Genomic DNA, 22,544 nt, shown 5'->3' on the forward strand with positions numbered 1-22,544 from the left:
ATGCTGATCATCTTCGGCGAATCAGCGCATTGCGTCTATGATTGATCATCGTCTATCGGAACAACCTAGCACGGGGAAATTTTAAATATATATATATATATTTAAAATTTCCAAAGTAAAAGGGTCAAACGTCTTGACGATGTATTCCTTAACGTCCTGACGATTCCTTATTTGTGACCCTGGACCACAAAACCAGTCACATGATACATAGGCCTTTTTTTTATTTATTTTTTATTGAGATTTATACATAACCTAAAAACTGAATAATAAACTTTATTTCTGTTAGGATAGGACAATATTTGGGCGAGATACAACTAGGCTATTTGAAAATCTGGAATCTGGGGATGCAAAAAAATCTAAACACTGAGAAAATCGCCTTTCAAGTTGTTAATTTATGTTAACGATCTGCATTCACTCACAAATTTTTTTTTAATATATAAGGTAGGAAATTTACTAAATATCTTCATGGAACATGACATAAAAGAAAAATCGATTATTTTGACCCGTACAATGTATTGTTGGGTATTGCCACAAATATACCCGTGCTACTTCTTGTGACTGGTTTAGTGATCCATGGTCACATTTGGTCCTATGATTGGTCGCCCTGCGCAACTTGTAAACAACGCCCACTTCCTGATCATGCGCCGTATGACGTGAATAAAACTCTGATAAAACCATAGACTGTAAAAAAAATAACTGGATAAAACCAACAGCATCTGTGTGCAACTGTGCATTCATTCGGACTTCAGCTGAAGCGGAAGAGACTGCTTACAATGATTGACCTGCCGTCTCTGTCTGTGACCTGGACCCTGGTGGTTCTGGTCATAACTCTCCTGTTTATGTGAGTATTGAAAAACAAAAGCAGGTCAAAGCAACCATCAGCGTTAGCCTATAGCTTTTAGTAAAGTATCTATCTGTATTTAATGTGTCTCATTTTTAATTAGGTGTTGTCTTATATTTGTTTACTTTATCACACTGTAAATGTGTAAGATCTATATTTAGGCTACATCTACATGTAATGGGTCTCATGTGGTTGTTTGTAGTTTGATATCTCTGTAATTTATCACACTGTAGTTATGGTGTTTGGCCACATGGATTTTTCAACAAACTGGGAATTCCAGGACCAAGACCTTGGCCTTTCGTTGGCACATTTCTCTCATACACTAAAGTAAGTCATTCACTATATCATTTCTTTAGAATAATATAGGAATATGTATTAAAAAGACGCTGGAGCAATAAGACTCTCTTTCATTGAATGTCTATATAAAATGTATTTTAGGGCAAAAATACAGTAAACAGTAATCTTGTGAAATATTGTCACAGTTTTAAATGACTGCTTTCTATTTTAGTATATTTTATGTAATTCATTCCTTTGATGTCAGAGCTGAATTTTCAGCATCATTACTCCAGTCTTCAGTGTCACATGATCCTTCAGATCATTTGCTGCTCAAGTAACATTTCTCATTATTATCAAGGATTTTAATATCAGTATTTCCATTGATAAATGGAAAGTTCCAGAGAACAGCATTTATTCGAAATATAAATCTTTTATTATAAATATGTAAGATTGTAAATGTCTTTACTGCCACTTTTGATCAGTGCAATGCATGGATGTAATGCTTTTGAATGGTAGTGTAGGTATTTGCCTGGATCACTGTGAATGCAAACTAATCTATATTCCTTCCATTGCTCAGGATTTATGATGGAAGACTCCCAGTACTGATGGTCACTGACGTGGAAATGATCAAAACAGTTATGGTGAAAGAATGTTATTCTACCTTCACTAACAGAAGGGTAAGCTCACCTTCGCAGTTATCCAGAAAGTTCCATAATGGCAGGAAACTGAGGATTCCTTTTACACTCCAGTAAAAATCTTTTCTTTTACTGCATTTGTACAGGAGACAAATGCAGACATGGCCGGCCCCTTTGCTGATGGAATAACTATAACTAAAGATGAGCAATGGAAGAGAATCCGTGGTTCACTCTCTCCGTATTTCACAAGTGGGCGACTGAAGGAGGTATAGAACAGGTCCTTAAAGGGATAGTTTATTTCCTTTATTGAAATTAAAATGTTTTTATTGCCAATACCTTTTATTATATACTATTATAAAATATGTATATGTCATACTGTACTTGTTGCTCTCATGAGACTTACGTAATTAACACTTATTTTTAAATTTGTTTCAGATATTTCCCATAGCTGTGACGCATGCTGATCGTTTTATTAAAAATATTCAAAAGCGAGACCACGAGCAGCCAGTGAAAATAAAAAGAGTATGTTACATCTGTCTTTAAAGTGCATAACTTTAACACATAAAGAGCATTTACTGTCAATCATGAACTTAACTAAATTTACATTTACTGTAAAACTTTCACTAAATGATTATCATTAGAATATTTCTTTCTAGTTGTTTTGTGTGTCAATGAAAACCACATGCAATGATGTGTAAATGATTTCTTTAATTAAAAAACGACTCTATTTTTATTCCAGAGTTGTCGCTCCATACAGTTTGGATGTCGTCGCCAGCTCCTCCTTTAGCGTTGACATCGACTCCATAAACAACGCAGATGATCCTTTCGTTACGAACATCAAGAAGTTTTTCCAGTTCAGTCTGTTAAGTCCTCTTATTCTGCTTCAAAGTATGTCATTTGTATAATAAAAATTGCTTTTGTTGTTGATTTGCATTCTAAATCAGTTGTCCATCTTTTTACATGATAAAATAATTACAATTTTAAGATCTCAAAAACAAAACAAAAAAATGTTGTTATTTCAGCATTTTTTCCCTCCATTGCTAATATTTTGGGGAAAATGGGCATACGGCTTTTTTCAAGTTCGTCAATGGATTTTTTCTACAATGCCCTGAGAAAGATTAAGGACGAGCACAGCAAGAACTCAGATGTATGTTTGTCACCATTTCACTTTTCAACTACAGCTTCAGATTTTGAAGAGTTGTTGATGCCACAGTAGATTTTGACTTTGTGTTTTTAATCAGGGTCGGGTAGATTTTCTCAAGCTCATGATCCAGAGTCAAATATCTGATGATCAAGCTAAGGACACCACAAGTGGCCAACCAGTAAAAGGTTTGAGAGACAGTACAGATTTTACACATTTAAATGCACCTGAACTTGTTTTCGAATATGCTGTTTTGTGAATTCGACAGGACTAACAGACCATGAGATTCTCTCCCAGTCCCTCGTTTTCATCCTTGGAGGTTATGAGACTACAAGCACCACTCTCACTTTCCTCCTCTATAATCTTGCGACTAATCCAGACTGCCTGGAAAAGCTGGTTGGGGAGATCGACACAAACTTCCCTCCTGACGTGAGCGCACTGGCTTCTGCTCTGTTCACAGGTTTTGTGTAAAGCAGGGTTTCTGAACTCTGGCCATCAAGGTCCACTTTCCTGCAGAGTTCCCTATCAAGGCTGCGAAACTTCGACATTATGGATGTTGTATATGGGAACTCCTCTCATCCTTCACTTCCGCTGAAATCTTATAGGCTAACGCCAGCAGAGCTGGCCAATTGACGCAAAATATGCAAATACTGAAACCCCGTTGCAGTATAATGCAAGTGCAGCGTCAATTCCACTTCAGAATCTCTCTCTTCACGCTCAAATCGTGTGCTAGAAAGCTGATACTACACTAACAACTTATTGGATTATTCGCCATCGTCGAAGGTGCGCCAGAGATACTACACTGTCTCCTACATCCGATGGCGACTGTTTGCAACCTGTGCAAGGGCTCCATCGTGCCCCCGGATACGCACCTGTTTTGTGTCGCGTGCATGGGGCTGGCCCATGCTGAGTCAGCCCTCAGAGATGAAGGGTCCTGCGACCACTGCGCGGACATGTCCCTACGAGCTCTCAAGGCCAGACGGGATGAAGCTCGTGCAGCAGTGGGGATCGGGCCTACTGCCGCCACCGAGCCGCTGGTAGCCCCCCCCAACCGCGGAGTCGAGGTTCGACCCCCGTTGAGTTTCCCCGACCCCACCTTTCACCCCCCGCGAGGTCGCTGACTTCGTGTCCTTCGGGGCGAGTGAGGAAGACGACTCCATGTCTCTGTCTGCCTCCGTGAACGACTGGGGTGCGGAGCAGGCTGCACCGCTGACGGCCACGGAGCAAGAGACCCCGGCGGACCTGCAGGACGAGCTCTTTCGCATCCTCTCTAAGGCCGTCGAGGAATTGGACCTCTCGTGGAAAGCTCCCGATGAGCCGTCGAAGAGCAAACTCGACACGTGGTTCCTCCAATCGAGCCGCCGTCAGGCCGCTTCAAGAAGAGGAACCCCATTTTTTCCTGACGTGCATTCGCACGTGGTGAAGTCGTGGGTGGCCCCGCAATCGGCGCGCACCCTCACTTCCACCCAGGCCATGTTTGTCGAGAAGGTCACCGAGCGTTACTCTGAGACCCAGAAGAAGGCGAAGGCAATGAGCCATGTTATTCCGCGTAGGGCGCCCCCGCTGCCGCAGCCTCGCTCTCGCTCATCTTCCGCCTCGGGCCGTCAACCTCAGGCTGCGGCCAGACAACAGTCAGCGCCCCGCCCGGGACCGGATGCCCGTAGAGGCCGAAGCGGCCAGTGGCAGGGAGCGGGTAGCAAGAGGACGGCTCGGAGGAGCCCGCGCAGAAAACCCACCGCGTCCCCCGCGAGGCCCAAGCAATCGTCCTGACCGCTCGGGCAAGAGGAGAAGAGAGAGCCAGGCCCCAGCGGCGCGCTCTAAAGCACTTAGTTCCTCAGCGTTCTGCGAGCGACACGTGCAGTTATGTTGTGAATGCTATAAATGTTGTTTCTTGTTCAATAAAGCAAACTACCACTTCACAAACAGAGCTCTTTTCCCCTCTTGCACCACACACTGTGTTACCCGCCCTGCCCTCGAGCAGCGCAGAGTCACGGTCAATAACCATAAAGGGACCTCGTGGGAAGCGCGAGGTGTCTGTTCCCAGCCCTTATATAGCGGCGATGACCGCAGCGGCGATGACCGCAGGTTTAGCTCGTTTTCAGGCAGCGTGGGAAGCTATTCCGGGCCTTTCACCATGGGTGTTAAATATAGTTCGGCACGGGTACACACTTCAGTTCAAACGCAGACCACCCCGCTTCCGTGGCGTAATCCAGTCATTAACTTTGCCGCAAAACGCTCATGTGCTGAGGCAGGAAGTGTGCAGCTTGCTCGAGAAGAAAGCGATAGAACCGGTTCCCCCGAGCGAGCGGGAGAGCGGGTTCTACAGCCGCTACTTCGTAGTGCTGAAGAAGGGAGGGGGTCTCCGCCCCATAATGGATCTGAGACCCGTCAACAGAGCGCTTCACAAGTGCGCCTTTAGGATGACTACTCTGAAGCCGATCCTGGCGCAAATTTGCCCCGGGGATTGGTTCGCTTCAGTAAATTTAAAGGACGCTTACTTTCATATCCAGATAGTAAAGCGTCACAGGCGATTCCTGAGGTTTGTGTTCGAGAATTCGGTGTACCAATACACGGTGCTTCCGTTTGGACTAGCCCTGGCTCCCCGAACATTTTCGAAATGTGTAGACGCGGCACTTTCACCCCTCAGGTCGAGCGGGATGCGCGTCTTGAACTATCTGGACGACTGGTTGGTTGGTCGAGAGAGACGCTGGTCAGCCATGTGGAAGCCCTCCTTCGACACTTGGAGATGCTCGGTTTGAGGGTGAACGTTCAGAAAAGTGTGCTCACACCGAGCCAGACTACCACATTCCTGGGAGTATGCTTGGATTCGGTGAGAATGAGAGCGCGCCTCACCCCCGAGCGAGCGGAGGCTCTGAGTTCTTCTCTCGGTCTCTTCAGACCTGGCAGGCTCGTCCCACTGAAAGAGTTTCAGAGGCTACTGGGACGGATGGCAGCGGCTTCTTCAGTGTGTCATCTGGGGCTACTGCATATGAGACCGCTTCAACACTGGCTGAAAGCGCGCGTCCCCCTGAGTGCGTGGTATTCCGGCCACAAGCGCATTATGGTCACCCGCGGATGCGCCCGCGCCCTGGCCCCGTGGAAGAACCCGGATCTTTTCAGCTCAGGTGTTCCTATCGGCATAGTGGCACGGCGCGTGGAGGTCCTGACGGACGCTTCGTCCACTGGATGAGGAGCGGTCTGCTTGGGCAAGCCCGCCTCGGGTCGGTGGTCAGAGAAGCAAATGGAGTGGCACATAAATCGCTTAGAGCTGAAAGTGGTCTCTCTAGCTCTCAAAGCTTTCCGGTCTCGGCTGGAGCAGCGGCATGTGTTGATTCGGACCGACAACACTTCCGTGGTCTCGTACATAAATCGTCAAGGCGGTGTACATTCCAGAGCCCTATTCAAGCAGGCGGAATCCCTTCTGCTGTGTGCGGACCGGTTTTTCCTCTCGGTGAGAGCGGCTCACATCCCCGGTGTTCTAAATCGCGGGGCGGATATGCTCTCGAGGAGCGGGATTCCTCAAGGGGAATGGAGGCTTCACCCCGGGACGGTTCAGCTGATATGGAATCGTTTCGGCAGAGCGGAGGTCGACCTCTTTGCAACGAGCGAGAACACGCATTGTCAGATGTTCTTCTCGCTGTCCCGTTCCCCCCGGGAGATGGACGCGCTAACTGCGCGATGGCCGAAAGTCTGTCTATGCCTTTCCACCGGTAAAAATCTTGCCCGTGGTGTTGTGCAAAATCAGGGAGGAGAAGGCGGTGGTGACTCTGGTAGCCCCGAACTGGCCGAATCAGCCTTGGTTCGCGGATTTGATAGAGTTACTGGCAGGGCAGCCATGGGAGATTCCGCTCAGGAAGGACTTGCTGTCTCAGGCGAGCGGATCGATCTGGCATCCCAGCCCCGGGCTGTGGAGCTTACATGTGTGGCCGCTGCAGGGTCGCTGAGCGGGCTGGATGCGCTGCATTCGCGAGTTTTGAATACCATCGCGGAAGCGCAAGCCCCGTCCACTAGGCGCCTGTATGCTCTGAAATGGGGTGTTTTCTCAAAATGGTGTCAGGATGTCGATATAGACCCAGCGAGCTGCTCTGTGTCGGATATTCTACGCTTCCTTCAGTACAGGATGGATGAAGGGAGCCTACCATCCACTCTGAAGGTATATGTGGCAGCTATTGCCGCGTTTCACCCCCCTGTTGATGGACAGTCTATCGGTAGACATGCGTCAGTGACACGGTTCCTCAGGGGAGCTAGGAGATTATGCCCTGCACGGCCGGCTTCGGTGCCGCCGTGGGATTTGGCTTTGGTCTTGGAGGCTTTGTCACGACCGCCTTTCAAACCCTTGGCTTCGATTGCCATTAAGGAGCTTTCGGTTAAAACGGCGCTGCTTCTCGCTCTCGCTTCGGTGAAGCGGGTTGGGGATTTACAGGCTTTCTCTGTAAGTGAAGATTGTATTCGCTTTGGACCGGGAAACTGTAATGTGACTCTCAGACCGAGGCCGGGTTACGTCCCGAAGTCGCTCAATACCCTGGTCAGAGCGCAGATTGTTTCTCTGCCTGCCCTGTCCGCTGAGCCATCAACCTCTCAGGGTTCGGATGCTCAGAGTGCTATTTGCCCAGTCAGAGCGCTCCGGGAATACATTTCTCGCTTTTCGTCAATCGGACCAGCTTTTTGTGTGCTTTGGTGGGTGCAATAAGGGACGGGGGGTCTCTAAACAGAGGCTTGCTCACTGGATTGTGGACACTATTGTTTTGGCTTATGAATGCCTGGGGCAGGAATGCCCCCTTAACGTCAAGGCCCATTCGACTAGGGCGATCGCCTCCTCGTGGGCCTGGACTAAGGGTATGTCTATTCAGGATTTATGTCTTGCGGCTGGCTGGTCTTCTCAGAACACGTTTGCCAGGTTTTAAAAGTTGGATTTGCCCTCTTTAGCGTCTCGAGTGCTTTCAGTGAGTTGACTGCATTACACAGCATTGAGAGAGCTGCTCTGCGCTTTGCTCATGAGTGGTTCTGTGTGCTATTGTGTATGTTTTTACTGTTGTCACCGCTATGCGTTGGCCTTCTCTTACTGTTGTTGTTGCCCTGTTGTTAGACAGTGCAAACTTTCCCCGGTTATACTGCTCGGGATATGCAAATTCTGGCAGTGTTTTGTGAGCTTGTGATTGGTTCCTTTGGACCTATCAGAGGTTAGAGGTTCGCTATTGGTCAATCTCGGCCTATCAGATGCTTGCATACTGGGGGGGCGGTCTTGGTATTGGGTTCTGTTGTCAGTGGTTTGTTATGCTGCCACGGCGGGATTCTATACAGTTCCCATATACGACATCCGTAATGTCGAAGTTCCGTAGCCTTGATAGGGAACGTCTCCGGTTACTTTCGTAACCTCAGTTCCCTGAAAGGCAAGGAACGAGACATTACACTCGCCGCCGTGTTCACTATTGATTTTAGCATTCGATTCTGAAGTGGAATTGACGCTGCACTTGCATTATACTGCAACGGGGTTTCAGTATTTGCATATTTTGCGTCAATTGGCCAGCTCTGCTGGTGTTAGCCTATAAGATTTCAGCGGAAGTGAAGGATGAGAGGAGTTCCCATATACGACATCCATAATGTCTCGTTCCTTGCCTTTCAGGGAACCGAGGTTACGAAAGTAACCGGAGACGTTTTGCTCCAACACTAATCAAACTGAACTAATTAATCAATGTTGGAGGTAAACTCTGCAGGAAAGTGGATCTCGGGGGCCAGAGTTCAGAACCCCTGGTGTAGAGAAACTATTTTAAGGCAGTTTTAGAATTTAGAGTTCAGCTGTTTTACTTCGACATATCTTGTTTTGTTTTTTTCAGTCTCCCATCACATACGATGCATTGATGAAAATGGATTACTTGGAAATGGCCATCAACGAATCAATGCGTCTCCTTCCCACTGCCCCACGCTTAGAGAGGGTCTGTAAGAAGACTGTGGAGATCAATGGGGTGACGATACCAAAAGACACTCTGGTTGCAATTCCTACATATGTTATATGTCGTGACCCGCAGCTCTGGGATTCTCCTGATGAGTTCAGGCCGGAGAGGTGATGTGATTCATCTATCAGACAGTAGCGAGGTTTCCATCCAAAGCTGCAAACCTGCGATCTAACTTGAAATTTCGCATAAAACATTTGCGAATAAAGCAGTGTTTCCATCCCATGTGTTCAAGAGAACAAAATTGTTACTTCCTGGGAATTTGCTGCCAAATATCTGTATGTAATAAAAATGTAAGTTGCTGCAATCGGGGAAGCCACTGTGGCTCTTTTTCCCTACATCATAAATGATGGTGCAGAAGAAATGCAATAAACATTGTCATGTTCGGATGATGGTGTTTGAGATGCTGTGCAATGACATTTCTCCGCTGCTGAGGCAGTCACGTGAGGTTTTTTTTTTTTTTTTCATATTGAGGGATTTATTCAATAAATGTGTTTCCATTGTAGTTTACATGCATGTTTTCTTATTGCATAAAAAATGTATCCGCTTCAGTTAAACACGGTTTTCTTTAATGCACATTTTTAGAATTTATGCACGTTAGCATTATCCAAAATGCAATATTACAAAACTGCACATAAAAGTAGGTGGATAGAAACTGAGCTACTGATGCTTTCTGAACATTTCCGTCACAGCCACAATTTTTCTCACTTCAGTTTTTCTCACATTTTTTCTCTCAAATATTTCTCTGCAGGTTCAGCCCGGAGAGTAAATCAGAGGTTAACCAGTACACTTTCATGCCTTTTGGACTCGGACCTCGAAATTGCATTGGAATGAGATTTGCCCTAATGATCATGAAACTTCTTGTTGTGAAGCTTCTTCAGAACTTCACTGTGGAAACAAGTAAAGAGACACAGGTTGGTACATTGACTGTCATCATATAGACAATCAGGAATGTTTGGCAGACTGTGCTTTGCCTCTAAATTTAACACAAATTTACAAATGCACTATTCTTAATTTTCTCTTGTTTGTTTTCAGATCCCCCTAGAGCTGAATGTTATGTTTCAGCCGAAGGTTCCAATCACACTGAAGTTTATACCAAGATCTCACAAGGAAAAATCATAATTAAAATACAGAACATTTCAATATAATTCTGTATAATATTTTATACAAAGTTATATAGCATTAGAAAAACTGCATACAGAATTGTTTCATTTTAAATATCATACTGTACGTACATTTGCAAATGTAAATTGCAAAATTACAAATGTAATTTAAGAAGAATTGAAGAATTTTCTTTTGACATGACAATTCTCCTGTGTGACAGTTAGCCTTGATCTCATATATAATATTGGGTAATTATGCTTATGATCATATATGATATGGTAACCACACAAATTGTAAACAATTGTTCTGGACAGGACTTTATATATATTTTAGATGTATTGTATAAAGCGCTATATAAATAAAGGTGACTTGACTCCCTCATTTTAAATAAGTTCTATTAGTAGAAACACCATAAGAACTGGCTACATGTGTGATGTGGAAAATATGGTTATTCTGTCAACAGTGTAAAGTTTTCTGTGTCACTGGTGACTGTTACAAAGGGCTGTTATGCAACGATCGCATCAAAATTACTAAATGTGATTGGAAGCAAAGCATTCACACACCTGTCCTGGAGTGCCCTCTGTACAAATCTACAGAGTGGCACACAATTGAGATAGTTTTCTTGTCAATAATCAAGATTTGATTTGTTTAATCTGGCAACATCATCCCATATTGAGTGAGAGGTATCAATTCGTATGTGAATACCTTATTATGTTTTTAACAGATTCAACTCCAAAACAATCCCTGGATACAGAAACTATCATATGCAGTCCAGCAGCCTGTTTTGTCCCACTACTACTCATGAAACAGCCCGAGGTCTTTCACCTTCTCATTTTGTCCAATGGGTGTCACTGTAAATTGTTCAAAAAACAGTGTTAATGTTATTGTGTGCATTGGTATGTTTTATGTAGTCGCAGATATCAAACTCAGGCTTTATTTTCTTCTAAGGTGAGTAAAATGAAGTGATAGTAAATTTGACACTTTTAAGATGAACCTGTTTTTTGTTAGAAATAGCCTACTTTTTGTGCTTCGTAGTTTCATTTAAGTTTCTTATCAAATGAATGGCTTTAGCCACCATTGCTGCCAAGTGCAGGTACCACCGATAACTCGAAACGTAAGTAAGTGTCATAACCTGTCGATTTATTCCTTATTTGGTCGCCCTTGCGCACCTGTAAACCACGTCCACTTTCTGATCATGCCCCGTCTGACGTGAATAAAACCAACAGAATCTGTGCAACTGTGTCAGGAAGAGACTGCAGACTTCGCTTGACTTACAATGATTGACCTGCTGTCTCTGTCTGTGACCTGGACCCTGGTGGTTCTGGTCATAACTCTCCTGTTTATGTAAGTATTTCACAAAATGTCAATGCAACCATTTTTATAAGCCTTATTCTGTGTTATAGTTTTGTTTTATATTAGGATATACCAGGGATAAACGTTTGTTGCTTAATCGTACATCTTCATTCATATTTACTGAATATAAGTATTTATTTTATATTGCTTATTAAAAACCTGTAAAAGATAAACATGTTTGTAGTGCATCTTCAACGTGTTTATTGCTACGTTTAGCGCGAAAATACTAACAGCTGAGTATCCTCTGTCGTCATAGTAATGGTGCTTTCAACCTTAGCTAAATTTAACCATATTTTACTAGTACAAATAAGTAAAATACAAATTTTTAAACAACACACAAGCACAAATTAACCGTGGTTTTGCTACACTTACTAACCATAGTTGGTACTTTAGATTTTGGTAAATTGTTGTTGTGAGCTTGTGACCCTTGATTGTTTATGTTATTTGTTGCTGCCCTCTTGGCCAGGTCACTCTTGTAAAATAGATTTTTAATCTCAATGAATTTGGACCTGGTTAAATAAAGAAATGAAAGTTTAACTATGGTATTTGTAGTAAAACTGTGGTTATACAAAGGGCAATCAATCCGCCAAGAAAGGGTTACTACACTTTTACTGTAAAACACATGGTTAATCTCAGATATATTGTATTTACAAAGTCGTACTTATGAGTGGGAAACTCAGAACTGTCAAAGCCCAGAGTTTTTATTTTATTTTATTTTTTAGGGCATGTCAGGTGGACACAATTGATGCAGCAATAGTACTGTACAATTATGATAGAATATGGAAAGATTAATCAGAATCAGAAAGAGCTTTATTGCCATGTGTACTTGAGTGCACACACAAGGATTTTTTCTTTGTAGGTACTGAAGCTTTCAGTGCACTCGCACAAATACAAAAAGAAACTGTAAGAATAAAGTATAAAAAGTAAAGGCACTGTAAGGTTTAGTCATCGTAAATATATTTACAAATTATGAACATATACAGTATTTTGAATGATATGAATAAATATCAACTGAATTTACAAAGATACTAATCTAGCAGTGGCGTATTGCACTTACAGGCATGTGCCTTGGGAGACATTTAACTGTTTAATAGGGAAATCAAGCGTAGAGTCAGTTCTGGTTAGTCAAGCTCGCATCAGCTGACTCTCAGCTAATCCACGTCTACCTATAGGAATAAAACACCAATCACAGCATCCATATATAAGCTCCTTCAACAGCTATCGCGTTTCTCAGGAGCTAATTACCCTCCTCCATCCCCAGCTGCTCCTCTCAGTCAGGATTTGGCATTCTGATTTCCCTTTGAATCAGACTAAGTTCTCGAATTATGTTGTACATTGAAATATTGAATTAATGATAGTACAGTAGTACAGGTCCTGGAGGGTGGGCAGGGGAGCACCAATTATCCTCTCAGCAGTCCGGACTGTCCGCTGTAACCTTCTGATGTCTGATTTGGTTGCTGAATTTGGTAGCAGTTATAGAAGTGCATAGAACAGACTCAAAGACGGCTGAGTAGAACTGTGTCAGCAGCTCCTGTGGCAGGTTGAACTTCCTCAGCTGGCAATGTCTTGTACTTGATGTTCCTCAGGCCTGTCAAGACTGACACTGACACCTGACTTGCGGAAGACCACTCCAACTCCTACCGATCACGTACTGTGTCTGTCGGTAGTAGACGTTAGGAATTCTCTATCCTGAGTTAACCAACGGAAAGCTGCAGGGCCTGACAACATACCTGGCAGGGTGCTCAGAGAATGTGCTGATCAGCTTGCAGATGTCCTCACGGACCTCTTCAACATTTCCCTGAGCCAGACAGTTGTTCCTGTGTGTTTCAAGACAGCTACCATCATCCCTGTGCCAAAGAAATCATCTGTGTCCTGTCTGAATGACTACCGGCCTGTTGCACTTACACCTATCATCATGAAGTACTTCGAGACACTAGTCATGAAACGCATAAAGAACTGTGGTCTTCCCACCACACTGGACTCATCTCAGTACACATATCGTCCCAACCGTTCAACAGAGGACGCCATATCTGCTACCATACATCTGTCTCTGACTGATCTAGATAAAAAAGGTGGTAATAATAATAATAATTTGTTACATTTATATAGCGCTTTTCTAGGTACTCAAAGCGCTTTACATGGAGGGGGGGGATCTCCTCAACCACCACCAACGTGCAGCATCGACCTGGATGATGTGAAGGCAGCCATATTGTGCCAGAACGCCCACCACACACCAGCTAATTGGTGGAGAGGAGACAGGGTGATGAAGCCAATCAGTATATAGGGATGATTAGGAGGCCATGATGGATGGAGGCCAATGGGCAAATTTGGGATTTTTAATGACCACAGAGAGTCAGGACTTCAGTTTAACGTCTCATCCGAAGGACAGTGCTTTTTGATAGTATAGTGTCCCCGTCACTATACTGGGGCATTAGGACCCACACAGACCATAGGGTGAGCCCCCGCTACTGGCCTCACTAACACCTCTTCCATATCGTCCTGTAAGAATTGAGAAATTAGGAAATGCCGCCGGACAGTCTGGTTGAAGAGACCCTGAGAGAGGACAAAGGACCTCTCTGGAAATTAGCATTCAAACTCACCATTAGTGAGGCAAAGTCTCACCTCAGAACACATCTCTCTCCCCCCTTCCTCTCACATGCTGAGACCACATGAAAATCACCCAAGAAAATGTATAGTTTATGTGAATGATTATCATAGAGTATTTTTCATGTTTGGTATCATTTAAAATGTCACAGTGCGACTGGTACAGATGTCTCATTTCCATTTTTCATTTCCAAATAAGTAAAACAAAAGGTAATAAGGTTTTTAAGAGTTTATGAATAACTGACACACAGGGAGGGGTTGGCCTCTAGACAAATGGTCTCCCTACACCCAAAGGTGTAACCTCTGAATGCAAATTTCTTTTGTTAGCACATGTTTCCATGTGAAAGGTTTGTCTATATAATGAAATGCAGCAGGGAGTTCGAGGCCTTCTGTACCTCAGCTGAGCCCATGATGTTGAAGGACCTCAAAGAATTCAGCATCATGTATTTTAACGTTGGGTTTGCATCTTCTCTCTATTCCAGAGCATTTGATGTTTTGTATCGATTATCTTTGAATTGATTATGAAATTGGCATGATACATTTACCTGACATAATAAATTGTTACATTTGATTATTCTAACTGACTTTGACATTATTTTCATTGAAGAGTTAAACGGAATAGTCAAACATTCGCTCATAATTAATGATCCACAGATATCATTAAAACCTTTTCATTTATGGAGTCAGATGAAATAACGAGAGAATACATATTCAAATGTATTGCATTTAATCAAAAAATACTTTGCCTCGAGATAAGGACAGTAACACGTTAAGACCTTCCGCGCTGGTCGGATGCCTCCATTGGGCCGATTTAGCGCGAGCTTACAGTCCCAACCGTTCAACAGAGGACGCCATACCTGCTACCATACATCTGTCTCTGACTCATCTAGATAAAAAAAGGTAATTATGTAAGGATGCTGTTCATAGGTTTTAGTTCAGCATTCAACGCAAACATTCCACAACAACTGACAACAAAGCTGAGCCTATTAGGTTTAAACACCTCCTTCTGCAACTGGATCCTGGATTTTTTGACCGGGAGACCCCAGTCTGTCAAGATCGTCAACTCCACCTCCTGCACCATCACACTGAACACCGGTGCTGTCCTCTGCTGTTCACCCTGCTGACCCATGACTGCGCTGCTAAGTTTACTTCTCATCACATCATCAAGTTTGCTGATGATACTGCAGTTGTGGGCCTCATCAGCAATAATGATGAGTCAGCATATAGGGAGGAGGTGTACCAGCTTATGGTGTAGAGACAATCTCTTAGAAACATCTCTTAATGTTGATAAGACTAAAGAGATGATTGTCGACTTCAGGAGAACCCAAGCGGACCACTCACCACTGCACGTCACTGGAACAAATGTGGAAAGATTCAAAAGCTCCAAGTTTCTTGGTGTGCACATGTCAGAGGACCTCTCCTGGACTCTTAACACCACCTGCCTAGTCAAGAAGGCCTAGCAGCGTGTCTACTTTCTGTGGAGGCTGAGGAGAGCCAAACTTCCTTTTCCCATTCTCACCTCCTTCTATAGAGGAACGATAGAGAGCGTCCTGACCAGCTGTCTCACTGTGTGGTACGGGAACTGCACAGCTTCCGACAGCAAGACTCTACAGCGGATTGTGAGGGCAGTGGAAAAGATCATCGGGATCTCTTTACCCACTATAGATGCTTCATTCAACAACCGCTGCATCTGCAGAGCCATTCATATTGAGGACGACACCTCTCATCCCTTTCATGGATTGTTCAGCCTTCTGCCATCTGGAGCATCCGTGCCACCACCAGCAGACTTCGTAACAGTTTTTTCCCTGAAGCAGTCAGATTACTCAACACCTGGCTGCCTCCCAATACTCATCTGGGTTAGTTGAACACCTAACCCAGTAAACATTCATATCATTATACACACACTAACCCAGTAAGACTCAGTACTACTGCAAACTGCACTTACATAAAGTAGCTGCATCAGTCACTTTACTAGTATTGCTGCTATACTTGTGCTGCTATGCCATAAAATAATCATAGTCCATGTTTACAATTTATAGTTATATTCAGTGTATATATTTATTTATTTTATATATGTGTGGTATGTATATGTGTGTGTGTGTGTGTATATATATCTATATATGATGAGTTCAGATGCAAAAGCCTCTAAGTGCCATCTGAAATTTTCTTCTAGAATGATCATTTTTATCAAGCTTGTATATTTAAGTTCAGTAATTTCACTTAAATGACAATTCATAGGTAATTTTCATTGCCATTTAAGTGAAATTACTGAACTTAAATATACAAGCTTGATAAAAATTATATTATATATATATATATATATATATATATATATATATATATATATATATATATATATATATAACATTTTTTTGTTTATTGTGTATTTGCACTTATGTAGTCTTGCTAAATGTTCCGTGGTGCACCATGGTCCTGAAGAAACGCCATATCGTTCCAATGTATACATGTTATATAGAGGAATGACAATAAATATGCACTTGACTTGACTTCACTTGACACACGACTGTTGGGTAAACTGTTTTTCAGCTTTAATTAATTTTACAGCACCTTCATAAATTAAATAAAAGGCAAAAACACTGCATTGTGCAATCTTTATTCATCATTTTGTAGAAGTAGACTTAAGAAGTCTGGCTGAATCTTTTGTAGAAAAGGTAGATCACCATCTTGCTCCAATCAAAATATTTTGAACTCATCTGATGTCGTTATTTATTGACTTACCAACTCGTAATTACAAAATTCTGAGGACTTCAAAATTCTGAGACTGCACCATAAACCCACTTGAATGTTATGATTTTTACAGAGTTGCATTTTATTTTAGTTTTCATCATAAATATTTGGTACTTTATTTATTGAAAAGTGTCTTAACGTCTTCTACTGAAAATTACATATAAAGTTGAAATTTCATGCAGTGATAGCTCGGATGATTTTATACAGTTCTAGAACAACACATTAATTGAGAGACTGTATGGACAGGGGTGCACATAACTGGTGCTCACGTGTGGTAAAAATAAACGACGCGCAGCAGAAAACATGGAAGGAAGCGCTTTTGAGTACCAACATTTTGCACTTCCTTCCATGTTTTCTGCTGCGCGTCGTTTATTTTTACCACACGTGAGCACCAGTTATGTGCACCCCTGTGTATGGAGTATGTATTTCATCAACAGAAATCTAAATGTGATTAAAAGGGTGATAACCATAAAAAAATGCTTCCTTCCTGTCCCAGTTTGAGGGTTAAAAAAAAGTCTTGTCACCCTAATCTATATCTGTTTTTAATGCGTCTCATCTTAGTTCATATTTGTTTGTAGTGTTATAATTGCATAATTTATCACACTGTAGTTATGGTGTTTGGCCACATGGATTTTTCAACAAACTGGGAATTCCAGGACCAAGACCTTGGCCTTTCGTTGGCACACTTCTCTCATACAGTAAAGTAAGTAATTCATTATGTAACTGTTTTAAAATAATGTAGGAAGGTGTAATTATGTTAGAGCTTTTTGTTTTTGTTTTTGAATCTCTCATTGAATAATTATCTATATGCAAATGTGTTTTAGGGTTTGTGCAATTTTGATATGGAGTGTGCTAAGAAGTATGGAAAAGTTTGGGGGTGAGTCTCAGTTATGTATTTACTGTGTTAACATCAAATTGATAATACTTATACTATTAATTCATATTTATATATAATATTTGTCATTCCAGCTATATATACATCAATACAGTGGGATGAAATGTAATTTTTCTCTATGGATGACAAAAGAAAACTACAAACTAGAAACAAAGTCATCTATTATTTTATTATTTGCCAGGATCACTGTGAGTGCAAACTTAATATGTTCCTTTAATTGCTCAGGATTTATGATGGAAGACTCCCAATACTGATGGTCACTGACCTGGAAATTATCAAAACAGTTATGGTGAAAGAATGCTATTCTATATTCACTAACAGAAGGGTAAGCTCACAAACACCGTTTTGTACAACGAAAGTGTTATTATGGCAGTTCAGATCCAGTAAAGGTCATAATTCTGTACAGATTAGAAAAACAGACCTGGCTGGCCCCTTCGGTGACGGCATAATTATGGTTAGAGATGAGCAATGGAAGAGAATCCGCAGTTCCCTCTCCCCGTATTTCACAAGTGGACAACTGAAGGAGGTATAGAACAGGCTCATAATATGAGCTGTATCATATATTGGAGTCTAGTCCCAGTATTTTTACAGAACAGTAAAAACAATTAGTCATCTAGAGATTAAAATAGAAATGAGGCAAAGCCAAATTAATTTTATTATATTCTTGTTGCTCTTTTAACATTTGCGTAACTAACACTTATTTTTAAATCTGTTTCAGATATTTCCCATAGCTGTGACGCATGCTGATCGTTTTATTAAAAATATTCAAAAGCGAGACCATGAGCAGCCAGTGAAAATAAAAGAGTATGTTACATCTGTCTTTAAAGTGCATAACTTTAACACATAAAGAGCCTTCACTGTCAATCATGAACTTAACCAAAGCTTTTACAGCTAAACTTTTACTAAATGATTATCATTAGAATATTTCTTAGTTGTTTTGTGTGTCAATGAAAACCACATGCAATGATGTGTAAATGATCTCTTTAATTGAAAAACGACTCTATTTTTATTCCAGAGTTGTCGCTCCATACAGTTTGGATGTCGTCTCCAGCTCCTCCTTTAGCGTTGACATCGACTCCATAAACAACGCAGATGATCCTTTCGTTACGAACATCAAGAAGTTTGTCCAGTTTAATGTCTTCAATCCTCTCTTTCTGCTAATACGTATGTCGTTGTTTATATAATAATCATGGGAATTGAAAAGAGACACAAATAATGAATTAATTTTCTTATTCCAGTTATGTTTCCCTCTTTTGCAATTCTTTTGAGCAAATTGGGAATAACTCTTTTTTCGAGGTCGTCTATGGATTTTTTCTACAGTGCCCTTAGAAAGATTAAGGACGAGTGCAAGGAATCAGATGTATGTCAGTATTTCACTTTTCAACACTCAACACCTTTAAAAATAAAGGTTCCAATAGGATGTTTTCGTAGTGATGCCATAGAAGAACCATTTCAAGTTCCCCAAAGAACCTTTCAGTGAACAGTTCTTAAAAGAACCTTTTTTTCTTAACTTGAAGAACATTGGTAAAGGTTCTTATGGAACCATAGAGTACAATAAAGAACCTTTATTTTTAAGAGTATAGCCACTCTCACTGTTGTTTAGATCTGGCAGTGATGGTGATGTCACTGTTTTTTATCAGGGTCGGGTAGATTTTCTCAAGCTCATGATCCAGAGTCAAATATCTGATGATCAAGCTAAGGACACCACAAGTGGCCAACCAGTAAAAGGTTTGAGAGACAGTACAGATTTTACACATTTAAATGCACCTGAACTTGTTTTCGAATATGCTGTTTTGTGAATTCGACAGGACTAACAGACCATGAGATTCTCTCCCAGTCCCTCGTTTTCATCCTTGGAGGTTATGAGACTACAAGCACCACTCTCACTTTCCTCCTCTATAATCTTGCGACTAATCCAGACTGCCTGGAAAAGCTGGTTGGGGAGATCGACACAAACTTCCCTCCTGACGTGAGCGCACTGGCTTCTGCTCTGTTCACAGGTTTTGTGTAAAGAATCTGAAGCACATTTAGAGTTGAACCATATGCATTGGACATATCTTGTTTCTTTTTTATTCTTCAGTCTCCCATCACATACGATGCTTTGATGAAAATGGATTACTTGGAAATGGCCATCAACGAATCAATGCGTCTCCTTCCCACTGCCCCACGCTTAGAGAGGGTCTGTAAGAAGACCGTGGAGATCAATGGGGTGACGATACCAAAAGACACTCTGGTTGGAATTCCTACATATGTTTTATGTCGTGACCCGCAGCTCTGGGATTCTCCTGATGAGTTCAGGCCGGAGAGGTGATGTGATTCTGATGTGAACATTTCTTTCACTGCCACAATTTTTCTCACTTCAGTTTTTCTCACATAATGGATCTTATAGCATGTGATTTATGCAGTTTACTGAACCACATGCCATATTTAAGCTAGAATTGCTTAACTGAAAGTCTCTCAAATGCAGGTTCAGCCCGGAGAGTAAATCAGAGGTTAACCAGTACGCTTTCATGCCTTTTGGACTCGGGCCTCGAAATTGCATTGGAATGAGATTTGCCCTAATGATCATGAAACTTCTTGTTGTGAAGCTTCTTCAGAACTTCACTGTGGAAACAAGTAAAGAGACACAGGTTGGTACATTGACTGTCATTATTTAGAGTTCGTATACAGTATGTCAGACAGACTATGCTTTTCTTCTTGAATTAATGAATCTTTTTATCTCTCTTTTTTTTCCCAGATCCCTCTAGAGATGAATGTTGTTTTTCAGCCGAAGGTTCCCGTCACACTGAAGTTCATACCAAGATCTCACAAGGAAAAAGACATATTATCATAACATCAGAATTATTTTACCACATAAAATGTGCCCATGAGAATAATACTTCCTGTGAAAATGGGCATTTTGCTGTTCATTGCACCCGGAAAGCCCATAATACTGAATCCATCTTCCAATTTCAGTTGGAAATGAAGGCTGAACAGGAAGAGATTGTTTGTTTTCTTGCCACTTACAGCCTTAATTGAGCGCCCATGCCCCGGAAAACCACAAGTATAAAACAGAACCTAAAAAAGAAAATCTTTTTTCAGCATTGGCAGTTATTTTGCCAAAATGGAGTATACATTTAATTACACTAACCATAATCTATTCATATTTATGCTCTTTTTTTTTAGATATCTGGCTACTTTTAACATTTTAATTAAGACTAACACACTATTTAAATTTACTCTGTTATAAAAATGAAATTTATTTAATTCGATCTAATAGGACTCTCCCCAAAGGGTTATTTATATCCACTTAATCGAATAAAAGAATGAATATATATTTTGTTAGATAATACACATAATGGTTTAGCTGCTGTTGCATCACTGAATATTTTCAGTTGACCTCAGCACTGAATGTGATGTAACCAACGGTAATTCCACTTTACATTAAAGCCTTCTTCCTCATTTCATCTTTACAAATGTTCTTGTCTTTATGTGACATGTGAGAAGTTGCATGTGCAACCTTGGGTAAACTAAAATGCTTTTCAGCATTGTTGGGACAATATTATAGGGTCAAGACCTTTGTTGCAAAACCATGGTTTCATTTTTGCGAAATCTTTTTTCTTTCCCACTTCCTGCTGACTCATCTTCCAACAAACTGAATTTTTTGTTTTGACCTAGAAATTCTTTAAACCATTGCCTGATTTTAATCAAAACATTAAAGAATCCCATAAAAATGACAAAGACAGGAAAATAATATTGTTAAAGATTTTAGTAAACTAATCCAGAAGGCCAGGCAGGCCAAGTTTATAAAGTCCTTGTAGGATTTTGAAAACATCACATCAGTTTATTACACAGCTCTCTGGAATTCTTGATTCTTACAGGTACATTTATACCCTATATATATATATATATATATATATATATATATATATATATATATATATATATATATATATATATATATATATATATAGGGTTGATGGAGATTTGTGGGATGCACATCCAGGGCACGAAGCTCCCGTTCCACCACATCCCAAAGATGCTCTATTGGGTTGAGATCTGGCGACTGTGGGGGCCATTTTAGTACAGTGAACTCATTGTCATGTTCAAGAAACCAATTTGAAATGATTCGAGCTTTGTGACATGGTGCATTATCCTGCTGGAAGTAGCCATCAGAGGATGGGTACATGGTGGTCATAAAGGGATGGACATGGTCAGAAACAATGCTCAGGTAGGCCGTGGCATTTAAACGATGCCCAATTGGCACTAAGGGGCCTAAAGTGTGCCAAGAAAACATCCCCCACACCATTACACCACCACCACCAGCCTGCACAGTGGTAACAAGGCATGATGGATCCATGTTCTCATTCTGTTTACGCCAAATTCTGACTCTACCATCTGAATGTCTCAACAGAAATCGAGACTTATCAGACCAGGCAACATTTTTCCAGTCTTCAACTGTCCAATTTTGGTGAGCTTGTGCAAATTGTAGCCTCTTTTTCCTATTTGTAGTGGAGATGAGTGGTACCCGGTGGGGTCTACTGCTGTTGTAGCCCATCCGCCTCAAGGTTGTGCGTGTTGTGGCTTCACAAATGCTTTGCTGCATACCTCGGTTGTAACGAGTGGTTATTTCAGTCAAAGTTGCTCTTCTATCAGCTTGAATGAGTCGGCCCATTCTCCTCTGACCTCTAGCATCAACAAGGCATTTTCGCCCACAGGACTGCCGCATACTGGATGTTTTTCCCTTTTCACACCATTCTTTGTAAACCCTAGAAATGGTTGTGCGTGAAAATCCCAGTAACTGAGCAGATTGTGAAATACTCAGACCGGCCCGTCTGGCACCAACAACCATGCCACGCTCAAAATTGCTTAAATCACCTTTCTTTCCCATTCTGACATTCAGTTTGGAGTTCAGGAGATTGTCTTGACCAGGACCACACCCCTAAATGCATTGAAGCAACTGCCATGTGATTGGTTGATTAGATAATTGCATTAATGAGAAATTGAACAGGTGTTC

At 41.6% G+C, this 22,544-nt stretch overlaps 1 pseudogene across 1 annotated transcript; it reads left to right on the forward strand.

Moving 5' to 3' along the window:
- Positions 1 to 667: 667 nt before the first annotated feature.
- Positions 668 to 20,993, forward strand: LOC307171548 (cytochrome P450 3A2-like; annotated as a pseudogene). The gene is made up of 25 exons (XR_013824033.1): positions 668 to 841; positions 1,075 to 1,168; positions 1,695 to 1,794; positions 1,899 to 2,018; positions 2,188 to 2,274; positions 2,492 to 2,640; positions 2,775 to 2,899; positions 2,994 to 3,081; positions 3,162 to 3,322; positions 8,728 to 8,954; positions 9,596 to 9,758; positions 9,880 to 9,957; positions 11,222 to 11,292; positions 17,263 to 17,356; positions 17,478 to 17,530; positions 17,774 to 17,873; positions 17,955 to 18,074; positions 18,267 to 18,352; positions 18,564 to 18,712; positions 18,787 to 18,908; positions 19,189 to 19,276; positions 19,357 to 19,517; positions 19,629 to 19,855; positions 20,016 to 20,178; positions 20,286 to 20,993. The product of XR_013824033.1 is annotated as a cytochrome P450 3A2-like (transcript).
- Positions 20,994 to 22,544: the final 1,551 nt, after the last annotated feature.

Source organism: Squalius cephalus, assembly GCF_949319135.1.
Source record: "Squalius cephalus genome assembly, chromosome: 1".
Classification (NCBI taxonomy): Eukaryota; Metazoa; Chordata; class Actinopteri; order Cypriniformes; family Leuciscidae; genus Squalius; species Squalius cephalus.